General features: G+C 51.5%; 1 long non-coding RNA gene across 1 annotated transcript; it reads left to right on the top strand.

Annotated features, from left to right (window-relative positions):
* The first annotated feature begins 2,341 nt into the window (after positions 1-2,341).
* Positions 2,342-9,157, top strand: LOC111767744 (uncharacterized). The gene is made up of 3 exons (XR_002799548.2): positions 2,342-2,477; positions 3,309-3,591; positions 6,291-9,157. It is a non-coding gene; the product is annotated as an uncharacterized lncRNA (long non-coding RNA).
* The last annotated feature ends 16,467 nt before the right edge of the window (positions 9,158-25,624 follow it).

Genomic DNA, 25,624 nt, shown 5'->3' with positions numbered 1-25,624 from the left:
TGATCTAGCTGGTGTTTACTGAGAACCTACTGTGTGCCTACAGGGAGATGCCGTGGGGAAAGGAGATGACCAACTTTCCCTACCAGGTGGGAGAGACACACACTACACATATCACGTGATGATAAGTGCTATCTGGAAAATGTGAGAGAAGCTGGCGGCTGCAGCCCGGGGAAGGGGCCCTGACTTCTCAAGCGCAAAAGCTGAAGGAGGACCTGCTGGGGCCAAGGCCCTAAAGCCTTCAGGAATTTGGTTTCATTTATTCTGAAAATACTTTCGAAGGGCCTCCTGTGTGCCAGGCACTGTTCCAGGGGCAGAGTATACATCAGAAGGCAATACAGACATGATTCCTGCCCTTGGTGACAGTGCCGCCTCTGGTCCCTAAGGAGACTATAACAATGAAGAAAAGTGTCTTCTCTGGACCCTGAGAAAATGACATTATCAGGTGGGCCCGGTGGTGCAGCAGTTAAGTTCACATGTTCCTCCTCTTTGGTGGCCCAGGGTTCGCCAGTTTGGGTCCCAGGTGTGGACCTACACACTGCTTATCAAGCCATGCTATGGCAGGACTCCCACATATAAAATAGAGGAAGATGGGCACGGATGTTAGCTCAGGGCCAGTCTTCCTCAGCAAAGACAGGAGGACTGGTGGTGGATGTTAGCTCAGGGCAAAGCTTCCTCAAAAAAAAAAAAAAAAGATGATGACATTGAACCAAACACGGCAAGTGAGGGAGCGAGCTTCTCAGGCAGAGGGGACCACCAGTTCAATGGCCCTGCCGCAGGAACGGGGGGAGGCCAGTGTGACTGACTGGACTGCAGGCGATGAGTCAGAGAGGGGCTGTGATCTGAACATTCGTGTCCCCGAAAATTTATGTGTTGAAATCATAACTCACAAGGTGATGGTATCAGGAGATGAGGCCTTTGGGAGGTGATGAATGGGATTAATGCCCTAATAAAGGAGGCTCCAGAGAGCTCCCTGGTCCCCCTCTGCCATGTAAAGATACAACAAGAAGTCTGTGACCCTGAAGAGGGCCCTCACCTGACCACGCTGCCACCCTGCTGAGACTTCCAGCCTCTAGAGTTGTGAGAATAAATGTCTGTTGTTTATAAGCCACCCAGTTAGTAGTATTTTGTTACAGCAGCCTGAACGGACTAAGACAGGAGCGTCGTGGGGCCCAGATCATTGGGCCTTGCAGGCCATTGTAGGGACTTTCGCTCAGAAGGAAGTGGGAGCCACAGCAGGGTTTTGAGCAGAGGCACGACCTGACCTGATGGTCACTCTGGCTGCTGTGTGAGAACAGATGGCAGAGACTCAAGGAAGACCTGGGGAGACCAGTGATGAAGAGATTGTGATAATCTAGGGGACAAGTGTTCAGGGCTCAGACTTATGTGTGGGAGACCAAGGAAAATGCCTGCTTTAGGGACACGTTTTGGAGTTGACAAGGACTCCTGAGAGGTCGATTCCTCTCCTCCCCGGCCGTAGGAGTGAAGAGAGGAATCAAAGATGGCATCTTGTTTGGGCTTGAGCACCTGTGGTTGGAATGTCATTCACTGCAACAGGGACGACCAGGGGAAGCAGGATTGGTGCTACCACACAAATGGGGTTCTCCTACCCGACGTGCATTAAAAAAAAGCCAATTATGGGCTGGCCCCTTTGCCGAGTGGTTAAGTTCGCGCGCTCTGCTGCAGGCGGCCCAGTGTTTCGTTGGTTCGAATCCTGGGTGCGGACATGGCACTGCTCATCAGACCACGCTGAGGCAGCGTCCCACATGCCACAACTAGAAGAACCCACAACGAAGAATACACAACTATGTACCGGGGGGCTTTGGGGAGAAAAAGGAAAAAATAAAATCTTTAAAAAAAAAAAAAAAGCCAATTATTACAGCATGAACTTTTGGGAGAAGAAATGTAGCTTATTTTGTGAGATCAATCTGCAAGGAGATGGGGGCATATGCTCTTAGATCTGTCTCCCCATCCAGGGCTTGGGGCACAACTTATGAAGGGCAGGGTGGTCTGAAGTGTGGAGACAGATGATTGGAGGTTAGGAGAGGTGAGGTAGTTGATGATCCACACAAGCACAAGCCTAGTCAAGCTTCATGGCTCTTCAGAGGACGCAACTTCACAAAATGGCGGCATTACCACGATCTGCCTTGGAGATGACTACTAGCTGTCTACGTCAGTTAGCGGTTGGACACCGGAGAAGTCAGAACTGAAGGAATAAACTTGGTGCAACTGGCTTATGCCTGCTATTTAAAGTCACAGCACTGAAGAGATCACGTAGAAGAGCGTTCACAGGAAAAAGGAGTTCAAGGGCCGCACGTGGAGGAGCACAGTACATTTGCACGCCAAATGGAGGAGGAGCCTGTTTAGGAGCAGCCAGGGAGGGAGGAGAAAAACCAGGACATTTCTGTAGAAGAACCAAAGCTTTTCAAGAGAGCCTTCCATGCAAGGGGAAGTAATAATACACAAAACTAATACTAGTGGTGAGTCTGGGATGGGGAACTCGGTGTTTGGGGACCGGGCTGGAAGGAAGGGGGACAGTGACCAATTAGGGACAATGGGTTGGAGTTCCGGGTGAAGTTGAAGAGATGCTGGAGGGAGCAGTGAGTGAACAGGAGGGAGAGGAGGTGCTGGTCAAAGAGAGCAAGGACCCCTGGAACTGAGATTTCAGAGGAGGTGTGATGCTGGCAGTAGGGGTCAGGGTTACCGTCCTGGGAGGAAGTGGCTCAGGTGGGTGGAGAGAGAAGTGATCGTGACAGGATTAAAGGAGATGTCTGACCTCCTGTAGGAGAGAGTTACAACAGGGTCTGTGGACTGTCAAGACTGGCGGTATTAAGTCCACAGGAAGAAGTGTGTTCAGACGGAGAAGGGAGGAGAAATGGGTTGCCAGCCTCCACAAGGAGGAAGACACTGACCTTACCGGGAGACCCTGATCTATAGGGCGGTGTGGGGAATTAACAGCTTCCCTTAAGGGGCCCGTAAGGGCCCAGGGCCCTGGGGCGGGGGCGGGGCGTGTTCCCGGGCTGGAGGGTTAAGGGAACGTGTAGATAAGAGGCTGAGGATCCAGAAGTTTTCCAATGACTGGGCTCCTGAGGGCACCATGGAGAGGTGGTCGCAGAAGAGGAGAAACTTGGCTCAGACTAGGAGTCGTGCCGGCACTTTCCAGGTGTTGGAGAATGGACGTCCTCCAGAATGGACGCCATGGGAAGCCCGGGCTTCAGGTGGTGAAGGACCTAACAGTTCCAGTTACTCTCCGAGCACCTATTCTAAGCCACACCTTTAATAAATGTTTGCTATTTCTTTTATTTCTCCAGGCTGCAGACAAAGGAGGCTTCTGGATTCCTCCCAGGCGGCCCTCCCAGTTCACCCCGGAGGGAAACCGGCGGGGGCGGGGCTCGGGTTGCAGCTTGGCGGCTGGAGCCGCGCGCACCCCAGGGCTGCCCGCCGGCAGCTCCTCCCGATTGCTTATCAGCCCAGAGCTCCCCAACCGCGCGCGGATCAAATGCTGCTTTCAGAGCTCCAGGGAGCTGGGTGTGTCTTCCGTGCTTTGCAAAATAGGAAGGAAAAAAACCGAGCGGGGCAAATCCCCCGGCCCAGGTAACCAGCTGGCTGCACGCGGGACTCGCCTTAGAACTAGGCGGTGAGGTGGAGGCAAAGCTGGCTGCAGCGCCGAGCGGGGGGCGGGAAAGAGGCGGAGGCCGCGACACAGGCGCCTCCCCTTCCCCGCCGGGGAGAGGCCGCCACCATCCTCCGGGGCCGTCCCGCTGGCTCTCCAGCCCCTGCGCCCTGCAACGCGCCCCGCTCCCCCCGCGGCCCAACTGAACCAAAGAGGCCCCAGGGGCTCGATGCGCCGCCCAGCGGGGCGCTGGCCGCGTCTCCCCACGGAGAGGGAGGCAGCCCTGGGGATCTGGCTGTTAGCCACGCGCTGGGTGGCCTCAGGCAGGCTGCCTCCAGTCTTTGGGCCTCAGTTTTTCTCATCTAAAAAGAGGAAGCTGGACTCCGTTTCCCCAAGGTGCCTCCCGCTTGGAGAGGTCTCTGCACTGACCTGCCTTCTCCGGATTTGAACCTCTCCCCTCCCCCACAGCCTTCCGGTGGACCCTGGGTTATCTCCCATGGCATTGTCCATCCTGCCTCCTTGCCCTTTAGGCTTTCTGGGCTGTATGCTCTCTGTCACAACTACTCAACCCCGCCCTTGCAGCAAAAGCCATGGAGATAGTAAACAAAGGAGCAGGGCTGTGTTCCCAAAAGACCTTGTCTACGGCAGCTGAAATTAGAATTTCTTATAACTCTCATATGTCAAGAAATTTTCTTCATTTACTTTTCAGTCCTTTAAAGACGTAGCAACCATTTCTAGTGTAGGGGAGGAGGACATTTCCTCTTCCCAAATGGGGGTTCATCTGGCTGGAGAACGAATTAAATTCACATGAGACAGAATAGCAAGAGAAAATTAAACAAAGCTTTATGAGGAACCATGGCCCGGGGCCTTTCTTCCCAAAGGAAGAAAGGACACCCAAGAAGTGGGGTGCACATAGTGGTTATATACCCCCAAACAGGGTGTTTCACATGTGATTGAAATGTCCCTCCCACAATAGTCACAAGATTGCCCTGTCCGCACAGTGCTTGATGGACACAGCAGGTAGTGGTCTGCTGTCTGGGTGGGCATAGCAGGAGGCTAGTCGATTGTCTGGAGCTGGGTGGTCACAGGTGAGTGCAGCAATCAGTTCCTAGCCTAAGGAAAGATGCTTAATCCTTAAAGAAATGCCAATGTTGGGAGGGAGAGGGAAGTCAGTTACAGGAGGTTACCAGACTAGCACAATAAAATGCAGATTTAAGTCCTTGCCTTTGGTATTAAGAGTTTCTAGAGAGAAGGTCATCTCCTTTCTTCTTCCTGGTACAGAGAGGGAGGCACCTTTACAGATAGAGATTTACCTTACAAACGTAAATGTGTCCTAACAAAGGGCAAGTTCCATTCCTCAGAGCCTCCTTCCCTGTCCCAGTTTATCAAAAGCAATCAGCCTCAAATAATCCTGATGCCAAAGAGACATATCTTGGGGTGGCCAATTCCAGGTCCCCACACTAGCTACCAGGCTGCACTAAAACAGGCGGCTTGGCCACGGGCAGCTGCGTGCCACTCCTAGTTTAGAGTCCAGGCTTGGTAATGGGGGCTTTGGGGCTGGTCCCTTGCCCTTCTGGAGCTGTTTCCTCATCTGTGAAAATACTGACCTGCTTCAGCCTGGGTGTGCGGATGAAGTCAGACAGTAGATGAAGCTACTGCCTTAGTGATATTATTCTTCACGTGTATGTGTCCCCAGCTGGTATGTGTCCCCAGCAGAAGATGGGGCCCTGAAGCTTAGGAGGGAGCCTCTTTGGGCTCTGTGCTCGTTTTCTGGGTGCTTGCTACCTGACAGGCACTGGGCTAGGTGCTCACCATGCAATACCTCATTTAGTCATCTCAGGCCTGGGAGATAGAAACGTCATAGTCCCGCTTTACAGGCAAGGAGACTGAGGCACAGAGCCAAGATTTGAACTGCGTGTTAGGTCGGCCTCCAGACCCCCTACTCACCCTCCTTGTTTCCCTCGGTTTGAACAAACTTGGAGTTGCTTAGTCTGGCTATGTGACCTTGGACAGAACACTTTATTTTTCTGGGCGTCTGTAACCTCTCTGGTCAAGGGACAAGAATTAACACCTTCTATGTGCAATTTTGTCCCCATCTTTCAGAAGTGAAAATCAAAGCTTGAAGAGGTTAAGTAAGGATTGAAATCTGGGCCTGTCTGACCCCTAATCTGAGCTCTTTCTACTGAGAACTGATCCAGAGTAGCCCGTTGCACAGGCCCCAAACCTAGGAGCCTCTAGGATTCCTCTGTCCCCTTCACTCATGCCCAGTATATGGGCAAGTTGTTTTGATTCATCCTTGAGGATATGTCCCGAATCTATCCATTGAGGGGGAGAGGAGATCTTTTAAAACTGCAGATGAGATCCTGCCATACCCCTGCTTAGAACTTTTACTTTACTTGGAATAAAATCCCAAACCTTACCTTGCCCACAGCATGCTGCGTGCCTGGCCCCTGCCCATCTCTCCCCTGTGCCATGTCCTCATTCCCTGTGCTCCAGCCTCAGTGGCTTCCTTTCTGTTCCTCTGGCTCTACAGGTACCACGTCTCCTGCCCTGCCCTGCCCTCTTGTATTTCCTGCAGGTCTTCATGTAAGCGATGGCCCCATGACACCTCCCTAGCCAGGCTTCCCTGGCCACCCCCACCCACCCTCTTAGCACAAGCCCTGTTTCCTTCTCTTTCCAGAAGTCATTGCCATCTGATATTCTGCACATGCTGTGTCTCCCCCAGTGGAGTGGAAACACCTCAGCAGGAACCTTGTTTGCTTGTTCTCTCCTAAGTCCCCCGTATGGAGCCCATGGCCAACACCCAGTAGGTCCTCAACCAATGTCTGATGAGCTGGTGACTCCTTGTGCATGGATCTCTATCCTCTCTGTGGAAGATCATGAACTTGCAACACAACCATCCGACAGATGTTGAGCCTGACCGCGTGCCTGGTCCTGTGCCAGCCAGCAGGGCAGCCACGGAGACATGCCCGGTCCTGGACTGAGGAACTCCCTGACGCCCAGGGCAGAGACATGTGCACACTAGGGCCAGACGAGGCAGGTGTGCCCGAGTTCTGCTGAAAGACATCTGGGTTCAATGGCAGCTGGAGACAACACCACAGGGCTCCTGCATCTGATAAGAAGTCCCCTCACTCTGTCTGTCCCTGAGCTGGCCTCTCACCAGGGACTCCTTCCTGGAATACCCTCCTCCACTGCACTCTCAACCCTCCCTGGCTTTGAGTCACTCTTCAAACTCCTTTCCACATCACCTCCTCCAGGAAGCCTTGCCTGATCCCTCATGTCCACCTTAGTGGTAATCCCTTTAGTTGGTCCCAGTCCTGGCACTTATCAGTTTGCATTGTTGGCCTGTTTCTTTCTGTCCTTCTGCATCCCCGTCCCCACTCCCCACCCATAGGGCTGTTTCTTCCAGGGAAGCAGGGACCTCGACCAGCACCCATTCCAGTGCTAGGCACAATGTAGGAGCTCAAGCAGTAGTTGCTGCCTGAATGAGCAAACAGATGGATGGTGGATTTCCTGGGAGGCAGAGTTTCATCTCTCAGAGGCCAGGACAAGAACCCTCATAGCATAGCCCATTCTCTGTGTTTGCAGCTGGCCTGGCCCCCTCCCCATCTGGGGGCTCTAGTACCAAGCCCCAAAGTGATTCTTTCTCTCTGTTTTTAAAGATTGGCACCTGAAGTAACAACTGTTGCCAATCTTTTTTTTTTTCTGCTTTTTCTCCCCAAAGCCCCCCAGTACATAGTTGCATATTTTAGTTGTGGGTCCTTCTAGTTGTGGCACGTGGGACGCCGCCTCAACATGGCCTGATGAGCAGTGCCATGTCCTCGCCCAGGATCCAAACCCTGGGCTGCCGAAGTGGAGTGAGCAAACTTAACCACTCGGCCATGGGGCTGGCCCCTCTTTTTTTTTTTTGGAGGAAAATTAGCCCTGAGCTAACATCCACTGCCAATCCTCCTCTTTTTGCTGAGGAAGACTGGCCTTGAGCTAACATCCGTGCCCATCTTCCTCTACTTTATATGTGGGATGCCTGCCACAGCATGGCTTGATGAACGGTGCATATGTCCGTGCCTGGGATCCAAACTAGCCAACCCTGGGCCACCGACATGGAGCGTGCAAACTTAACCACTACACCACTGGGCCAGCCCGGATTCTTTCTCTTTTCAGTTTTTTTTTCTTACATAGGTCCATGATGGTACTCATTTCAGGAGGTACAAAGGGTATACACTGATGGTCTCCCTCCGTCCCCCAGGGGTGTGCCATTACCACTTCCCTGTGCAGCCCCCTTCTTTGTGGTACGTGCCCCGAGGGAGGCCTGCAGCCTGTGTTTCCAGAGCAGGGAGAGCGTCAGCTCTGGAACATGGCCTTGCTCTGTAGCTGTGTCAAGGCAGAAGCAATGGAGGGGGTGAAGGCAGAGGGGACGTGGGCCAGGATGATTCATCCCCGGCTGGAAGATTCCCAGGCTCCAGGGTGGCTGGGGAACCCCCTGCAGAGAGAACAGACAGTGCCTGCTGTCCCCCTAACAGGGTTTCTGCTGGTCCTCCTGGCCCAGCCACCCAAAATGTCACACAGCTTGACGAACGGTCTGGAGAGGCCCAGGCCCTCGGGGAAGGAGCTCACTCCAGGGTGGGGCCTGGAGAAGGGACAGCCCCATTCTGGCTCATTCCGCCAGTTCTAGCTCCAAACCTTCCCCAACAGGGATGTAAAAATCTCAACGACAGTGCCTCTCTGTGCAAACACATGAATCCAGGTAGTATTAGGTTAAGATGAGCGTCAGGAGGACCCAAAAGGGAAACATGACTGCTCTGGGAAAGAGGCACCACTGGTCCCATAATCCCAGGGGGCTTTCCTGGGGGACTGGCCTGTGTATGAACCTCAAGTCTTGTGGTTTTTTCCTTTTCTTTTCTTTTTCTTTCTTTTTTTCTGCTGAGGAAGATTTGCCCTGAGTTAACAGCTGTTGCCAATCTTCCTCTTTTTGTATGTGAGCCACTGCACAGCATGGCCACTGACAGACGAGTGGTGTAGGTCTGCACCCAGGAACTGAACCTGGGCCGTCAAAGCAGAGCATGTCAAACTTAACCAGTAGGCCACCAGGGCTGGCCCTTGTGTTTTTTTTTCAATGTAGGGTCGACAGTTCCATTTCTGAGTCACCAGTGAGTTGCAAGGAGTGGGGGAGGGGGCAAGATATCGCCTAGTCAGATTCAATTTCCTGTTTCCCATCTAAGGACAGGGGAGGCGGACACGGCATTCACAGCCCCTCCCATACTGCCTTCCTGCTCCAGAACTCATTAATTAATCACGGTGTCTGCTAAGCAATACCTTCCTGACGTGGGCTCAGTGAACAGAGGAGTCGAAAGAAAGATTTCTTGGACTCTCAAGATCTACAGGTAGTGCTCTTTTATTCAGAGATAACATGGGGACAGGACCCACGGGCAGTGAAGAGCTGCCATGTGTTGAGGGTAGGGCTAAATTTATAAGGCATGGGTACGTGACTTATTTTTACTAGACAAAGGAAAGGTGATGTAAAAAGTCATTAAATGATATCAGTGCGGGTGGGGTCTGGTTGTTGTGTGGTCGTGTAACTCTAGATATGAATCGGGTCATATAGATTGGTATGTAGGGCAGGACGCCTTGGGCTTCTCTCCCTGGGGCAGCCTTGATCCACATCACTTCCCACTCAGGATGAAACTTATTTGCCACCCCGGCTACAGGAATCTCTCCCTTAGCCTTGCTAGCCCTAGAAATGGCGCCCCCTGGAGTTCTGCAGTGCACAACCTGTGTAGCCCTCCATGGTGGCCCTCCTAGGTTGGAGAGATGGCCTTGGAGGCACCATGGGGACCATGGGAAGTGGGGTGGGGATGGGAGGTCTTTGATATGCTCCCACCCTGCTTCAACCTAGGCAGTCCCACTTTATCTCTTACACCTTGGACTTCCCAGTAAGATTTCACTTGAAACAAAGTGTCCCACTGCTAATAACAATGCCACACCCTGTGAAATCCCTTTACTAGAGAGGGGGTGGTGAAACCACGGGCTTAGAGTCTGAATCCCAGCTCAGCCTCTCACTGCCCCTGTGACCTTGGGCAAATCTTACCTACCTCACGGTGTGGCAGAGAAGATGGAGGGAGAGAAAATGCAGGCACAGTGGGCCACATAGCGTCCACCTGATAAATGGCAGTGTGGTGACAGTGGGACCTCGAGGAAGAGGACAGTCCCTTCCAGCTCTGATGGTGGAGCCCAGGGCAGGGTCACAGTCTCAGCACTGTTACATTTGGGGCCAGATCATTCTTCACTGTGGGAGCTGTCCTGTGCCTCGCAGGATGTGGAGCAGCATCCCTGGCCTCCAGCCACCAGATGCCGGTTACGCTGCCTCCCCAGTGATGACAACCAAAAATGCCTCAAAGAGACAGAATGGCCTCCAGTTGAGAACCACAGGTCTGGGGGGCTTAGCTCAAAGCTGCAGGAGCCACGAGGGTGATGTGCAGGCGGCAGGAGTGGCAGAGGGAGTGGGGAGCAGCAGGGGCCGCCTCCTCGGAAAACTCCACAGTCAGCCTCCTGCTCTGTCCCTGGAGGCTGCCTGCTGATAAGGCTGCAGTCAACTATGCGCGCGCGCGTGTGTGTGTGTGTGTGTCTGTGTGTGTGTCTACGACAGAGAGAGAGAGAGAGAGAGAGAGACTGCAGATGAAGGGAGGGAAGGAGTGGGAAAAGAGCTACAGGAGGCTGACAGCACCTCTGGGCTCTGGGGCTCTGGCAGTGGAGTCTAGGGTCCCTTGCCCCTCCTCTAAGTGATCTGAGGGAGACCACTCAATGGGCCCACACCCAGGCTGAAAGGGGTGTGGCGTGGGAGGGGGAAGGCACCCTGTCCACCCACCCCAGTCTGGGCTCTCCCTCTCTCTCCCGGACAACCCACCAGTGGGTCCTGTCCACTGTGCCCCTAAGATGCATCGGAACCTGACTCCTCCCCACCCTGGTTCAGCTGCCTTCTCTTTCTATCTGGAGATGTGGAGTCGCCTCCTGGCTGGCCTCTGTGCTTCCACCTCGCTCTCCCTATCCATTATTCTGCACAAAGCAGAAGCCATGACCTACTAACAACGCCCATCGGATCATGCCTTCCTCATGAGAGCCCCCCACTGATGACCTGGGCCCTTGGAATCACATCCAAACCCCTGGCTCGTCTTCAGGCACGCGTGGCCCTGGCCCCCTCCCTGACCAAAGCTGTTCTTACTCTTTCTCCCCGCCACACCGGCCTTCCTTCCGTTCCTGCAGTATGCTGAGCTCACTGCCCCCAGGTCTGTACGAGAGGCGAACATTTGCCTGAGCCCCCGGGCTCGCAGCCCCAGTCCTGTGTCCTAAGCATGGAGGTGTCTGCACAGATGCCCCTCTCAGCCTTCCCCGCCCACTGGGTCTGAGGATCACCTCCTCACACATGGCGCGTCATCCTGTTGTGGAGCCTTCACAGCACTTTGACCATGAGAATGACCTCGTTTCTTTGTTGTATGCCTCTCCTGCCGGGAACCTCAGTTCCTGGAAGTCAGGGACCTTGCCCATCATTCATTTCCATATCCCCGGCGTCCAAGTGTCTGGCACATAGTAGGGGCTCCATAAACGTTTATTGAATAGAGAAATGAAGGAATGACTAGGTGGCCTCAAGAGCCCCTTTCCACACTGTGGCTCTGGGTCTCCTTGCAGGCTTCCCTGGCTCCAGGAGGCTCAGAGGCAGAGGCCGGCCCTGCCCCCGGTGGTGGGGCAGCAGGGGCAGGACACTTGGGGGATTTGTTACACCTTTCCTGTGACTCTAATAATGGACCATCATGGCCTCAAGAGTCCTCTTCCTCGTCCAGCCTCTTTGTGACTCTTTTTGTGAGCGCCTCATTGTTACTATTATTCAGCTGGCTTCCCTCCGAGGAAGGACACTCCCTGGAGTAATGGCGGGCCCCCAGGATGATAGTGGGGCCAAGGGGGCCGCCCCATATCCCGCCTCCCCTCCCCCGGCCAGGCCCTCCGGCACCTCCCCAGGCCAGGTCGCAGAGTGTGCCACTAGAGAGCGCTCCAGCTCGCAGCATCTGTGGCAGCGGGAGGAGGGTGGGGCTCAGCTTGGCCGGCGTCCTACCTGCTGGGGCCCGTCTCTCTCTGCCCCTAGCCAGCTTCTCCCCCGCCTTGACCTCAGCTCCTCTTCCTCACCTCTAAACCTGCTGTGTGCTCCACCCTGTGGCAAGCTCCAGCGTCAGGCACAGGCAGGGACACAGACGTATCCCACTGTCGCCTGCGTCTCTGCTCACCAGGGAGCTCACGATCTAGCCTGAAACCCGAAACCAGCCTGGAAGCAGAGAGAAGACTGCTGGGGAGTGAACCCTTCCTGCAGTAAGCTAGAGCTTGACATGGCCTTCTCCGAGGAGGGGGCTCCACACCCCACCTGCCCTGCCCCCAGCCAGTTCCTCTCTGACTGAGCCCCTCGCCGTGACGTCACAGGCCACGTGACTTTCTGAGATGGACAAGGCTTAGGCAGAGTCTAGCTGCCTCACCTCATTGAGCGATAGGCCGAGGCAGTGAAACACAGTGTTAAGCCTGGGTTCAAATCCAGACTCTTCGTTTAAGAGCTGGACCACTGTGGGCAGGTTCCCTAACCTCTCTGAGCTCAGGCTGCAGAAGTACCAGCCTCTTAAGTTTATGGGAGATGATGTATGCCACGTGCTTAGCACTAGCCTGGAGTTAACCATTGTCATTCTGAAAGTGGTCTGCCCAAAGCCATTTGTCAAGCTGAAGCAGCAGACCTGAGCCCAGAAGCCCCATCTCCCAGCTCTCGGCCCTAGCTCTCCCTGCACTGTGGTTGCGCTCTTATTTTGAGGAGTGGTCTGTGTTACCAGCTGATGTCATAGGACTGTCCCCAGGTGCCTCATCTGTGTTTTCCTGCCATGGGCTTCCCTGGGGATGGCTCTATCCTTCATCCTGGGCTGGCCACACCTGGTCTCCTTTCAAACCCAGCCCCAGGGTCAGGGCAGGGGGAGGTGGTCTCAAATATGCTGGGGGGTGGGGGACGAACCCTCACGGAGGACCATCTGCCAGTATCTAGCACATACTCTGACTCAGCTACTCTATTCAGGGGACCTAATCCTACAGCAGTGATCTTACAGATGCGAAATAAAATAATGCACAACATTCTCCTCTGCAGCTTTCTTTGCTATAACAAAAGGTTAGGAGTAACCTAAACGCTCCTTCAGTAGGTGACTGGTCAAACACCTTAAAGTACAGTCATAGAATGAAAGACTAGGTAGTTGCAGAAAAGAATGAGGATCTCTTCAGTACCAACATGGAACATTCTTCTTTTTTTGTTTTTTTGCTGCCAACCTTCCTCTTTTTTTTGCTGAGGAAGACTGGCCCTGAGCTAACATCCGTGCCCATCTTCCTCTACTTTATATGTGAGACACCTGCCACAGCATGGCTTGATAGGCAGTGCATAGGTCCGCACCTGGGATCCAAACTGGTGAACCCTGGGCCACTGAAGCGGAACATGCACACTTAACCCATGCACCACCAGACCAGCCCTAACACGGAACGTTCTTCAAGCTATATTAAATAAAAAAAAATCATGGGCTGGCCCTGTTTACAGCCCTGTGAGTGAGGCTAGGGTGGGGATGGTGGAGGGAGGGGCTATAACAGCTAAGTGTTCCCATTGGCTGTTTGAGGTCAGTGCTGCCCCAGGTAGAAAACCCCAGGCTCTCACGGAATCAAAAAAAATAATGTGGAGCATCTCCTCTTGCATTGCCAGCAGCAAGCTTTTAGTGGGGTTATGATAAGGGCTGAGCCTTCTTCCTGGCTCAGGATCCAAGGCTTCCCAGTCAAGGACAAGATCCCAGGAGTGATTAGATTGTTGCCTTGGCCGGGATGTGCAGTCTCAATGTACCCATCTAGGAAGGCCACAGCCAGGGCAGGTCAACTCCATCAACTTTCCCATGATGCGGGCACACAAGGCAAGCCCCTAGCTCAGGGGGACCCCCCGGTACACACCTCCAAAAGGGAGATTCTATTTCCCACCTGTTGAATATTTGTGGTAGAAGGAACGTTCTGAGATTTCTGAATCGGCTCTTGCCTCCTCCTTGGTGGAAGTCAGCTGCCATGTATGAAGCCCAACCACCCTTAGAGCTGCATGCTGCGAGGGAGCCCGAGCTGGTCATGTAGGAGAGAAGAGCCACAGCAGGAGCACTAACACGCACACTCGGGAGGGAAGCCTTCCTAGACCTGCCAGCTCAGCCTAGCCACGAGGGGAATGGAGCTTTGTGAGGGACCCAGATGATGCCACGTGGAGCAGATGACCACCCAGCCACATGCTGCCCAAATTCCTGAGCCACAGAATCATGGGAAATGATAAAACTTTGTTGTTTTAAGCTACTATGTTGGGGCTGGCCCCGTGGCTGAGCGGTTAAGTTCACACGCTCCACTTCAACGGCCCAGGGTTTCGCTGGTTTGGATCCTGGGCGCGGACATGGCACTGCTCATCAGGCCATGTTGAGGCAGCATCCAACATACCACAACTAGAAGGACCCACAACTAAAAATATACAAGTATGTACCAGGGGGCTTTGGGGAGAAAAAGGAAAAATAAAATCTTTAAGCCATTATGTTTTGGAATTTTTTTTGTTTTTTTGAGGAAGATTAGACCTGAGCTAACATCTGCTGCCAATCCTCCTCTTTTTGCTGAGGAAGACTGGCCCTGAGCTATCATCCGTGCCCATCTTCCTCTACTTCATATGTGGGACGCCTACCACAGCATGGCTTGCCAAGTGGAGCCATGTCCGCACCCAGGATCCGAACTGGCGAACCCCGGGCCGTGAAGTGTAGAATGTGCTCGCTTAACTGCTGTGCCACTGGGCCAGCCCTGGAATGGTTTGTTATGCAATGATGGGTCATTGAAACACCCGTACATATTATGCACTCACTGTTGTTCATATGTACACAAACTCACATGCACTTATAAACACACATGCTTGCGTATATGCATACACCTTTGCACTAGACACTAGGGACTGTCTACCCAACATCCATTCCCACTTGTCTTCCTTCCTGACAGAACTGTCAGATGACTGTCATTCCTCCAAGCTGCCTTGTGCTTGGAAAGGCTGATTCCATCCTCAGCTCCAGGAGGGGGATGCTGATTAGTTTAAACCAGACTTGGTGTCTCAGTCCCCTTAACAGAGATCGGTTTAGCTTTGGCTCTCTCACACACAAGTTCTAGCAAATGAGACATTGGGGGGAAGTAGGCTTGGGGCTTCTGAGAAAACTTCCTCATTCTTAGGAAAGTCACCCCAGAAGTAAAGATGCGTTTATCTTTCGCTGGATTCTTAATGTCTGAATGTGGGATATGGAAATGCTGCAGCCATTTTGTGACCATGAAGACGCAGCATTAAGCAGAGTGGAGAGGTGGAAAGAAGGCAGGCCCTTAAAGACATCATGGATCAATGCAACCAGTCAGCTTGTGAGTTCTCCCTCCCCCCTCTGGAATTCCTGTTATGTGAGGTAATCACTTTATTGATTGTTTCAGGCGTTTTTTGTGGGTTTGTTTGTTTGTTTTTACTTGAAGTCTAAGCCATCCAACTAATAGCTCCCCTCCCTTCAGGAAACAAACATTTCCAGGAAGCTGTACACAAACAGCTCCAGAGCCACACACAGGTCACAGCTGAGCACACCAGCACATGATGCTCCACAGGTATACGCAGGGATACACGCCTACACGGAGAACGCTACAGCCTTCTACATACACAGATACAGGGACACATAGCATACTTTCTCCCACACACAGTTCCTACGAACAATACCACAGACACAGATGCACCTGGGCGGTGCGCATTTTTGCACAGAGAGGCGCAGACACACATGCTGCTCACATCGATATCAACATGAACTTACCCATTCCTGCCCACGTCTGAACAATTACAGTAAACATTCTTGCAGCTCTGAGGAACTGCTGGGCTGCAAGCAGGGTGAGAAGCCATTGGCAGAGGCCAGCAGCCCCTCACCCCGAACTGATAGAAAGTTCTGGAGAGAGTGAGGAAAGAAGGACTTGCAGACCAGAACACGGCTTAGGAGGCAGGAGATCAATTCCAAGTGGCTTGGACGTGCACAGCAGCCCTGTGGTCACAGAGGCTGAACTAAACACAGCACCCAGGAAGGCCGTGAGAAGCTTGTTCCCCCCTCAAAGGGGAAAGAAACCTTCCCCCTGCCCGCTCAGCACCCCCTTCCATACTGACCCCAAACCTACCTTGCCCTCCAAGGAGCTCTTTTTGTTTTCCTTGTAGGCAAACGATTGATCAGACATTGCATGAAAGCGAATTTCACCACTTACGCCACTGGGCATTCTAGGTAGAGAGAGAAGTATGTGCAAAGTCAAGGAGGTACAAAATGGAGCAGTGAGTGTGGGGGATTCGAGTGAAAATGAGTTTTCAGCAGAGAAGGAGGCTGGGGAGGTGAGCAAGGGCCACGTCGGGCCCCTGGCTTTACCTGTAAACTCCCATGGCCCCACCCACCCTTCCTGTCCCTGTGCCATGTGACTCTGCAGCTAGGCCCTCATGTCCGCTCCGTTGGTCTTCTCATGCCAAATCCCTAAATCAAACTGATAAACAAGACGTTTGGGGAGATAAAGTAGCAGAAAACAAATTTCCTTTCTGGCTTATATATGAGGTTACTTGGGCTTTATTCACTAAATTCTCCTTCTTTCGTATCTTCCCATAACCCAGAGGAGTTACCAAGGATATTCTATTTTTGAGGAAGATTAGCCCTGAGCTAACATCTACTGCCAATCCTCCTCTTTTTGCTGAGGAAGACTGGCCCTGAGCTAACATCTGTGCCCATCTTCCTCTATTTTATATATGGGAAGCCTACCACAGTATGGCTTTTGCCAAGTGGTGCCATGTCTACCCCTGGGATCTGAACCAGCGAACCTTGGGCCGCCGAGAAGCGGAACATGCGAACTTAACTGCTGCGCCACCGGACTAGCCCCGGGATATTCTTGATAAATTAGTTTTTGCTTATTATTTGACAATGTAAATTCATCTTTCAGAAATTTCACGTTTCTAAGTTTAATAAAAAGCAAGTTCCAAAATAGCATATAAGGTACAATCCCATTTTGGATAAAATGTTTGTACATATATTTATATGCACACATAAAAGATCTAGAAGGATATATGCACAACTGTTGAACAATAGTTATATATCTGAGTGATGGGATTACAGATGATCCTTATGTTCTTTAGATTTTTCTGTATTTTTCTCAATTTTATGAAAAAAGCATGTGTTACTTTGATCACTAGGAGAAAACGATTTCAAATGGAAGAAAAAGGTTTGATCTACATTTAAGCCAAAAGTGTGAAGTTAGTTGTAAGAAAGTGAGAATAAGGAGAAAATTTCAGGGAGAAGTGGTAAAAGAAGACACAACATCAACTTGTGCATGACAGAATCTTCCAGGGGTCTCAGCCCGCCCTCACCGAGGGAGGCTTGAGGCCCATCCTCCGAGCCAAGGCCAGTCAAGCAGGTGAAGAGGATCATAGAAATGCCTCCGCCCTCCAGGAAGTCTGGTCCAGGTGGAGATGTGAGTCACGTGTGCAGGAAAAGCATGCCAGGCAATAAATGAGAGGTGAGCTGGAGAGGGAACTGACCTGGGGGTCGGGAGATATGGGTTGCAGTCCCAGTCCGGGAACCCAGCGACCTTGGGTAATTGCTTCACCTCTGTGAGCCCCAATCTCCTTATCTGTCAAAGGGGTATAATGACGATAATTGGGATGCTGTGATGATCAGACGAGATAATCTATCTGTGACTGCTTTGTGAACTCAGAGGCGTGTAATGGTCACCTTTCAACCCGCAGCAGTGCCTCCAATACAAAGGCAGCCACACATATGGCGGAAATTCAGACCCAAGCAGTAGGCAAGTGGAGAAGACTGTTTGGGAACAGGGCCACCTTTGGATGGGCCTTGAAGACCCCACCCCGCAGGCAGCAGCCCGCACAGCTCTGATGTTACAGAATAGGAGGTCAGGGAGGCTCTCTGCCCCAGCTCAAAGCCCTGCACAGCCGGTTCCCCTCTGGAGAGCAGCACAGCCCAAGGAGAAAACAACAGGAGCAGCCGCCTCCGGGCCTTCTCTGAATGTCCAGTCTTTCCATAACTTAACTGCCTGCTCCAGGTAATCACTTTTCTCCTGCCTATGAGCTTAGGGCAACAGTCGTTCCCAATAACCAGAGACTTAATAAGGCTAAATTATAACGAGTGTCCTGCGGCATTACACACCGCATTAACACCAAATGAGTTCATTAGAAATTCATTAGGAGTGATTCTGTGCCAGCCACAGGAATTCCTCATGCTTAGCCAGCGGCAGGAGAGGGGGCGATGAATAAGTGCGCAGGGAGCTGGATGGAGACCTTTGGCATCTGACCCTGGCCCGCAGCGATACTTTTCAAAGGTCGTGGGCCGCTTTGGTCAGAAGTTTGCAGGTGCAGTTGCTTGGATGTTGTTGGATCTATATCTCCTGCCTCCTCCTCCTTCCTGGCTCTGGCTCCAGGCAGGATGAGACCAGTAGACACGAGGGTGGGCAATCTTCTTTTTCAGTCCTAGGGAGCTTGCCTGCCTGGCATCCATTCCCCCTTCCTCTGTAAGAGCACTTCATGTTCTCTCCGTGTCCTTGTTCCTCCCCCTGGGGCACATGGGTCTTTGTGGGACTGTCAATCAAGACCTTTCAGTCACCCCCAGGAGTGGATATGTGTCCCTAGCTCGGCCAGTTGGACTTTCTCTCCTGGTACCTTTTTTTTTTTGGAGGAAGATTAGCCCTGAGCTAACATCTGCCGCCAATCCTCTTCTTTTTTGCTGAGGAAGACTGGCCCTGAGCTAACATCCATGCCCATCTTCCTCTACTTTATATGTGGAACGCCTGCCACAGCATACATTGATGAGTGGTGTGTAGGTCTGCACCCAGGATCTCAACCGGTGAACCCGGGGCGGCTGAAATGGAACACGTAAACTTAACCACTGTGCCACCAGGCTGGCCCCTCCCCTGGTACCTTTTTATTAGCTAACTTTTATTAAGTATTCGTAGGTGCCAGGCCCCTTTCTAAGTACCCTCACGTATTGAGTTATCCAATCCTCCAAGTCCTTGAGAGACGGGTTTAATTGTCAGCCCCATGCTGTCAACGAGGAATCCCAAGCAAAGAGGTTAAATGACCCATCCAAGTGATATAGCCAGGAATTGGCCAAGCAGGGAATTTGAGTCTTGAGTGGAGGGCTGTAAGGATGGAGGATGGCTGAAGGAGATTCACTGGACGGCAGTGGCCCATGGGGTCTGTCTCTCCCTTCCTTCCTGCTCCGGGGCTATGGCCACCTTGAGGTCTGGTGGTTTAGCTTTTCCTATGCCTACCTGAGCTACCCCATACCTTCCTCCAAAATTCCTGTATTATTTTTTAAAATTTTGCTCGTCACCAGGAATCAGTGTCTGTTACTAACAAGTAAAGCCCCTACCACGGGCCCGCCCTAGGTCAGCCGCTGGATGGGTCAAACAGAAGCACAAGGCAGACTTCTTGCCCTCCAGCTGGTTACATCTCAGACAGAAAAGCAATGGTAACAATTGAATCCTGCCCTCCTATGCAGGTTCTGAGTGGAAGAGAGCCCGGCCTGAGTGGGCTAGATCAGAAGGAGAAAAAGGCTTCATGGAGGGCACAGCCCATGATCTTGGGGAGACGTCACTGTGGTGGATGCCTTTTAGGCATCTGCCCATCCCACAGTCACTTTGTCAAAAACTGTCCCTCTCTAGCCAAGGCAGTTGGCCCTGATGGCTGGGGTGGTACCTCACGACCCCCTTGGTGGGGCGGAGCATCTGCACTTCTGTCTGTCTTTAGGGAACTCCCCACTGCATGCGTCCTGGTGGAAGGTGGGGTCCACCTCCAAGTGCAAAGCAGAAAAGGCCAGATGTTTGTGTTCCCATCACCCATGGCAATGAGGTGCGTGCCCATGACTTGGGCTCCACCCATCAGACGTTCCCACTAACACGTTTCCTCTGCAGCTTGCAAAGATACAAAGAAGCAGGGACAAGAGAATCCATTCTGGTGCTGGGGGCTGGAGGGGTACGTCCAGTGTGCAGGGGAATAGTGGCTGCAGTGCCACCACTGATAAGAGGGGCAAACTGCCCAGTCCAGCTCTTGATGCTACTGGCAGCAGGACCCTCACGAAACCCTTTCTGTGACGTGATTGTGGCTGTGGTTCTAGCTGCTTATCCACTCTCATCGCTGCTTGTTTTCCAGGCTGAAAAATTCTGTGATCTAATTGATATCCTTACAGTAAATTTCTTTTCCGCTCAAATCAGTTTTCATTGCTTGCAGTGAAGAGCTCCGCCTCCCTGCCCACAGCTGGTTGGACCAAAGGCAGACACTTGTCGCACTATAGACCAATCAGATTAACTCTCTCCTGACTTAGCTTCTGTTGGATGCTCTGAAAGCCCTAGTGCGTGGTGCACATGGGCAGCAGAGAAGGACTGGAGAATCATTGGACAAAGTGAGAAGCTGCACATGGACAGAGAGAGAGAGAGAGAGAGAGAGAGACTGGTTCCTCTAGTTTCTCAGGAAGCCCTCTGTTTCCACCCCCTTGGATTCCCCCTGCATCCCTAAAAATATTAGGTTGACCTATATGAAATTGTTTTTTTTATAGGTCAAAAAGATCAATATCAGCAATTACGTATGGTGAAACGTAGTAAGTTCCATCTTTTGGCCTAAACTGGCTCAAGTGGGTTTCTTTACTTACAACACAATGGGCTCTGTCTACAACAGTCACACATTCTATCAGCTCAAAAGGAGGGAGTGGGACAGGCAGAGATACAGAGCAGAAGCAGAAAGCAAGGGTTTTTCCTGTCTGGCGGAGACTGTCTCCAGTGAGGAGGCTGCTCTGCAGACCAGTGGCTACAGGACTTCCCATCTTGTCTCTGGGCACTGTCTCTGAGGTCACTGTCCTCTGCTGGTTTATGACCCATGAACACCCAGAGGAACTTTAGCCCCACCTCGCTCATCTCAACACTATCATGTTAATACACAGTCTTGAATAATGCTTTGGTTTTGTTTTCTCCACATTGTGGTGTCTCCTATTCCTGTGTACACTTTTTCCTACCTAACCTAACTGTCCACCAGTGAGGGACTGGCTGAGTAAGTTGTGGTATATCCATGCAATGGATTACTATATGGCCATTAAAGTAATGGCTGGGGCTGGGATGGCACTGGGGTGGTGGGAGTGATATAGGAGACTTGATAAGACCAGTTGCCATGGGGAATGGGGCTGGGAACCACCCAGTGATGAGGGGAGTGACTACTGAGCTGTTCAAAACCCAGCTGAGGGAGCATCACGAATTTGTGGTGGTGTCGGCCCCTGTTGTACCTTTTCTTCTGGTTGTAGTCAGCAGTCCTGGAGATGGGAGGTGGAAAGACAAAAATTGGGGGTCCAAAGATGGGACCTGGGAAGCCAAGGTGGCCAAAAAACATTGAGGGTCCTGGCAGAGCAAGTGATGCATCCACAGGCTGGAGAGGAAAGGAGGTGAGGCTAAGAGCAGGGCACGGACTGGGGGAAAGGGGATGAGCTGCGGGGCTGGGAGCTCATTCAGTGCGGTGGGCACTGTCTTCTCTTCTGCTGTGTATCTCCATTCCCTAACACAAAGCCTAGTGCTCAGTAAATATATTTTGAATGAATGAATCAATGAATGCATCCGTTATAACTCTGGCATTAGAGCCAGAAACTGTCATTCTGCTTTTCATCCGAGAGCCAGCAGTATCCATAGTGGTGGCAAGTACCACTTCAGGCCAGAGACAATTGAGTTCAAATCCAAGCTTCATCAACCACAAGCTGTGTGACCTTGGACAAGTCACCTAACCTTTCTGAGCCTAGACTTTTTTCTGTAAGTAGTGATAATAACAGCTCTCTTGGAAGTTTGTTGCGTGGATTAAATGAGATGCCATATATTGAGCGCTTCAGGACAGTGGCTGGCACTTTGGGATCACTTGCTAAGTACTGCAGGAGCAATAATGGTTTCTGTGAGCCTTGTTGGTTCTGGAAGCTGCAGCCAAATCAAATTGCTGCGTTTAGTTAGAGGACATGAGTGCAGGATCTGAAGCTAGACTGCCTCCTGCACTTACCAACTGACTGTGACACTTCTGAGCCTCAGTTTCTTCATTTACACAGTGGGGATGCTATCAGGACCTCCCTGGCAGACTGGCTGCGAGAATTGGGTGATGATTCCTGTAGAGCATTTAGCACACTGCAGGTGCACAACGATGCTGGCTTCTAGAATTCCCCATCAGCTGAGACGGAGAAGGCACCGGGAGGAGCAGGCTTTGTTGAGGGTGGAAGGACGGGAGCTCTGGACATGCTAAGTTTGAGATGGCACAAGACACAGAGTGGAGCTGTTAGTAGGCAGTAGGATTTAAGTCCAGAGGGAAGAGGTCTGAGATGGGGAAAAAAATGGGGAGTCCTCAGCACATAGATGGTATTTAAAGCCAGGGACTGGATGAGAGCACCAGGGGAGTGAGTGCTCAGAGAAAAGACAAGAATGAGGACTGAACTCTGGGGCGTGACACTTAGCAATGATGGAGATACTTGTCACTGCAAAGCTGGTGACCAGACACAGCGGTGTTGAGGGTGCACAGCCAGCCTGCCCAGAAGCATTTACTTAGCACCCTCTTTTTTTGTGTGTGTTTGTTTTGGGGAAGATTAGCCCTGAGGATTGGTCTGCTGCCAATCCCCCTCTTTTTGCTGAGGAAGACTGGCCCTGAGCTGACATCCGTGCCATCTTTCTCCACTTTACATGTGGGACGCCTACCACAGCATGGCTTGCCAAGCGGTGCCATGTCCACACCTGGGATCTGAACCGGTGAACCCTGGGCTGCCGCAGCAGAACGTGCAAACTTAACCACTGCACCACCGGGCCAGCCCCAACTTACTTAGCACCCTCTTATATGCTCTGTGCCGGACTCTGAAAAAGTGCTTACAAAAATTAACTCATTTACTACTCATAACAACCCTTTAAAGTAGGCACAATTATTATCCCCATTTTGCAGATGAGAAAACTGAGACAGAGGAAGATAAATAACCAGCCCAAGGTCACACAGCCAGCAAGGGGCAGAGCTGGGATTCAAACCCAGGCAGCCTGGCCGCAGAGTCTCTCTCTTCTAATTTCCAATTCCGGATAAACCAAGTGCCGACTGGACTTTCCAAGGGAATGCTGAAGTTGTTAGCCTCTGGCTCTTGAGAGCAGAGCTAGGAGAAGCATCATGGAATAAATTGCCCTCAGAGGTCTCCTTTAGCCCTGACATTCTAGGACCAACCCCAGTTAGCATTTCAGATTCTTGGCTGAGGCAAGAAGAGGAAGGGGGTTAACAATCTATAACCCTGATGGATCACTTACTCCATTCAAGGCCCTGGAAGGTTCTGGGGTGGGGAGGTTATGAGGAGGCCTAGGGCTTCTCCTCCAACCAGGGACTCAGCACCTGGACCTCCACTCCCTGCCCCGGTTACTCTCAGGATGACGGTGGCTGATTGGAGGCAGGAGCCGGAGTTCAGGTGGGAAGTTGGGGTGGCCCAGGGGATTAGCCTCGGGGCCATCCTTTATCTCTATCTGGGGGTATAGTTGCTCTCTTGGTTCAATTGCCCCATAAAACCTCACTGTGATATGGAGGCAGTTGGAGGTCATTTACCCCTCGTGGAAGGTTCTCAATGATTGTCTGAACAAAGAGGTGAACCCTGGTGAAGAGGGAAAGAGGTAGGGCATGGGTGGGAGGAGGACTGGAGGGTCAGAGGCACCCAGACTCCAGGGCAGGGGAGAGGAGTGCAGCTGAGTCAGGCGTCTTTGCCACACCCCCAGCACTCCCAGCCTGCCGCTGACCTTGGATGAGCAGCTGCTAAGGAGAATGATTCTGATTGTGCAGAAGGAAGTCATGGGAAAGGGCGGTATGCGGGGGCCTGGGGAGGCCCTCTGGTCCATCCTGCCAGCTCCTGCCCATGTCCCCTGGCCTAGGGCTTCTCAGAGTAACTGTGCATCACAACCACTGGGACTGGTCAAATGCAGATCCCAGGGTACCCCCCAGACATCCCAAATCAGACCCTCTGGGGGTCAGGGCCCAGGGATTTCCATTTTCCACAAGCGCTCCCCTCCTGGCCCCAAGGCACTGCGCCTCGGCAGTGTATGCTGAAGACCACACTGAAGAACAGCCTCACAGCCTATTCCAGAAGGAGCTGAACAAGTAAAATGCAAGCCACAGTATCCCAGGGCCTGCCAGGTACACATCCACGAGGAAGGAGAAATACAGCCTCTCTCCTCAAGGGATGAAATTCTAATTGGGAATAAAAGACACATTTTGTAGAGTTAAATCAATGCTACAATAGATAGTCCTTCAAAACCAAAGGCCTGGGCCGGCCTGGTGGAGCAGCGGTTAAGTTCGCACGTTCCGCTCCCGTGGCCTGGGGTTCACCTGTTTGGATCCCGGGTGTGGACACAGCACCGCTTGGCACGCCATGCTGTGGCAGGCGTCCCACGTATAAAGTAGAGGAAGATGGTCATGGATGTTAGCTCAGGGACAGTCTTCCTCAGCAAAAAGAGGACTGGCAGCAGTTAGCTCAGGGCTAATCTTCCTCAAAAATAAAATAAAATAACATCCTTTAAAAAAATTAAAAAAAAAAAACCATAGGCCAGCAGACCAGACAAATTGCCACTGAGTGGGAACAATAGCATCATTCACTGAGCACCTACGAAACACTAGATCCTGTGCTAAGCGCTGTATTTACATACTCTCGTTTAATCTCATAAAAACTCTAAAGACAGCTATTTTTATCCCCACTTAATAATGAGTAAATAAAGCTTTGCTTATTTGTCAATGGCTCTCAAACCAGCCTTCCCTGACGCTTAGGTGGTTGGGGGCTGTCTCTGTTTTCCCACAATATCCCAGTGTTACGGCCTACATTTCATTTGTCACACTGTGTTGTAATCGCCTGTTACTAGGCTGGGTCTCCCACAAGACTTGAGGACAGATACTTGGTAGTTCCAGAGTCTAGCACACAGTAGGTGCTCATGTCACGTTTGTTGAATGAATGAAGACTGCGTGTCTGAAGTCTCAGAGCTAATAGATGAAGACTAATACGCATGACTCTAAAGCCTAGGTTTCCCCCTGAGCCATTACAAGCAGATGGTACACACTAGGGGGATTCCCGTAAGGGGCAATCTATAGGTTGGAGTAATCAGAGAAGGCTTCCTGGAGGAGGTAGAGTTGGAAAGACAATTCGAATTTGGAAAGACAGATGAAAGGTGAGCCATCATTCCAGGTAGGCCAAGGCATGCAGGTGGGATTCTACACAGTACACACTTCCTGCAAGACCAGAGACCCACCCTCACACTTCTCTAGCTTACCCACCGATTGTCATCTTATATCTAACTTCCATCCCAGTTACTGCGGTTCAACTGTTTTCCTCCAAGGTTTACAGAGAGACGCAAATGCTCCATTGTCTTTCCACGCCTGCACCAGAGTGACATAATGCATTATACTAGTGGATTTCTTCACTTGAAAAGTCCCTTTCAATAGCGAATGGGACAGTTTTCAGCTTCCATGAAGAAATAAGATTACTGTCTAGGATATACTGAGAAGTGGAAAAAAAGCAAGACAAAACAGTATCTTTGGATTTCATTTTTGCTAAAAGAACAGAAGGAAGAAAGGACAAGCACAAATATGTTTGTGCCCATGTGAGAAACGTCCAGAAGTTTATATGCTGAATTTAGTCGCAGCTGGTTCTGGAAAATGAAATGTAGAGAGATGTGGGGCTTTCACCTTTACTTTGCCAGTTTTGAGCTTCTGTCCTGTTAAACACTGAGCATGTATTAATTTTACAATTGAAACATAAGACACTATGGTGGGATTATAGGAGCTTTCAGTTTATTTGTGCTTTCTTGCTCCCAAATTTTCTACTGTGAACATCCGTTACTTTGAAAATTAAAAATCCTCCATAAAGGTTGCTAAAAAGAAAAGAAATA

Source organism: Equus caballus, chromosome 14 (assembly GCF_041296265.1).
Source record: "Equus caballus isolate H_3958 breed thoroughbred chromosome 14, TB-T2T, whole genome shotgun sequence".
Taxonomy (NCBI): Eukaryota; Metazoa; Chordata; class Mammalia; order Perissodactyla; family Equidae; genus Equus; species Equus caballus.
Note: the sequence above shows the minus strand (reverse complement) of the source record. Positions and strands in the feature narration are given on the sequence as shown.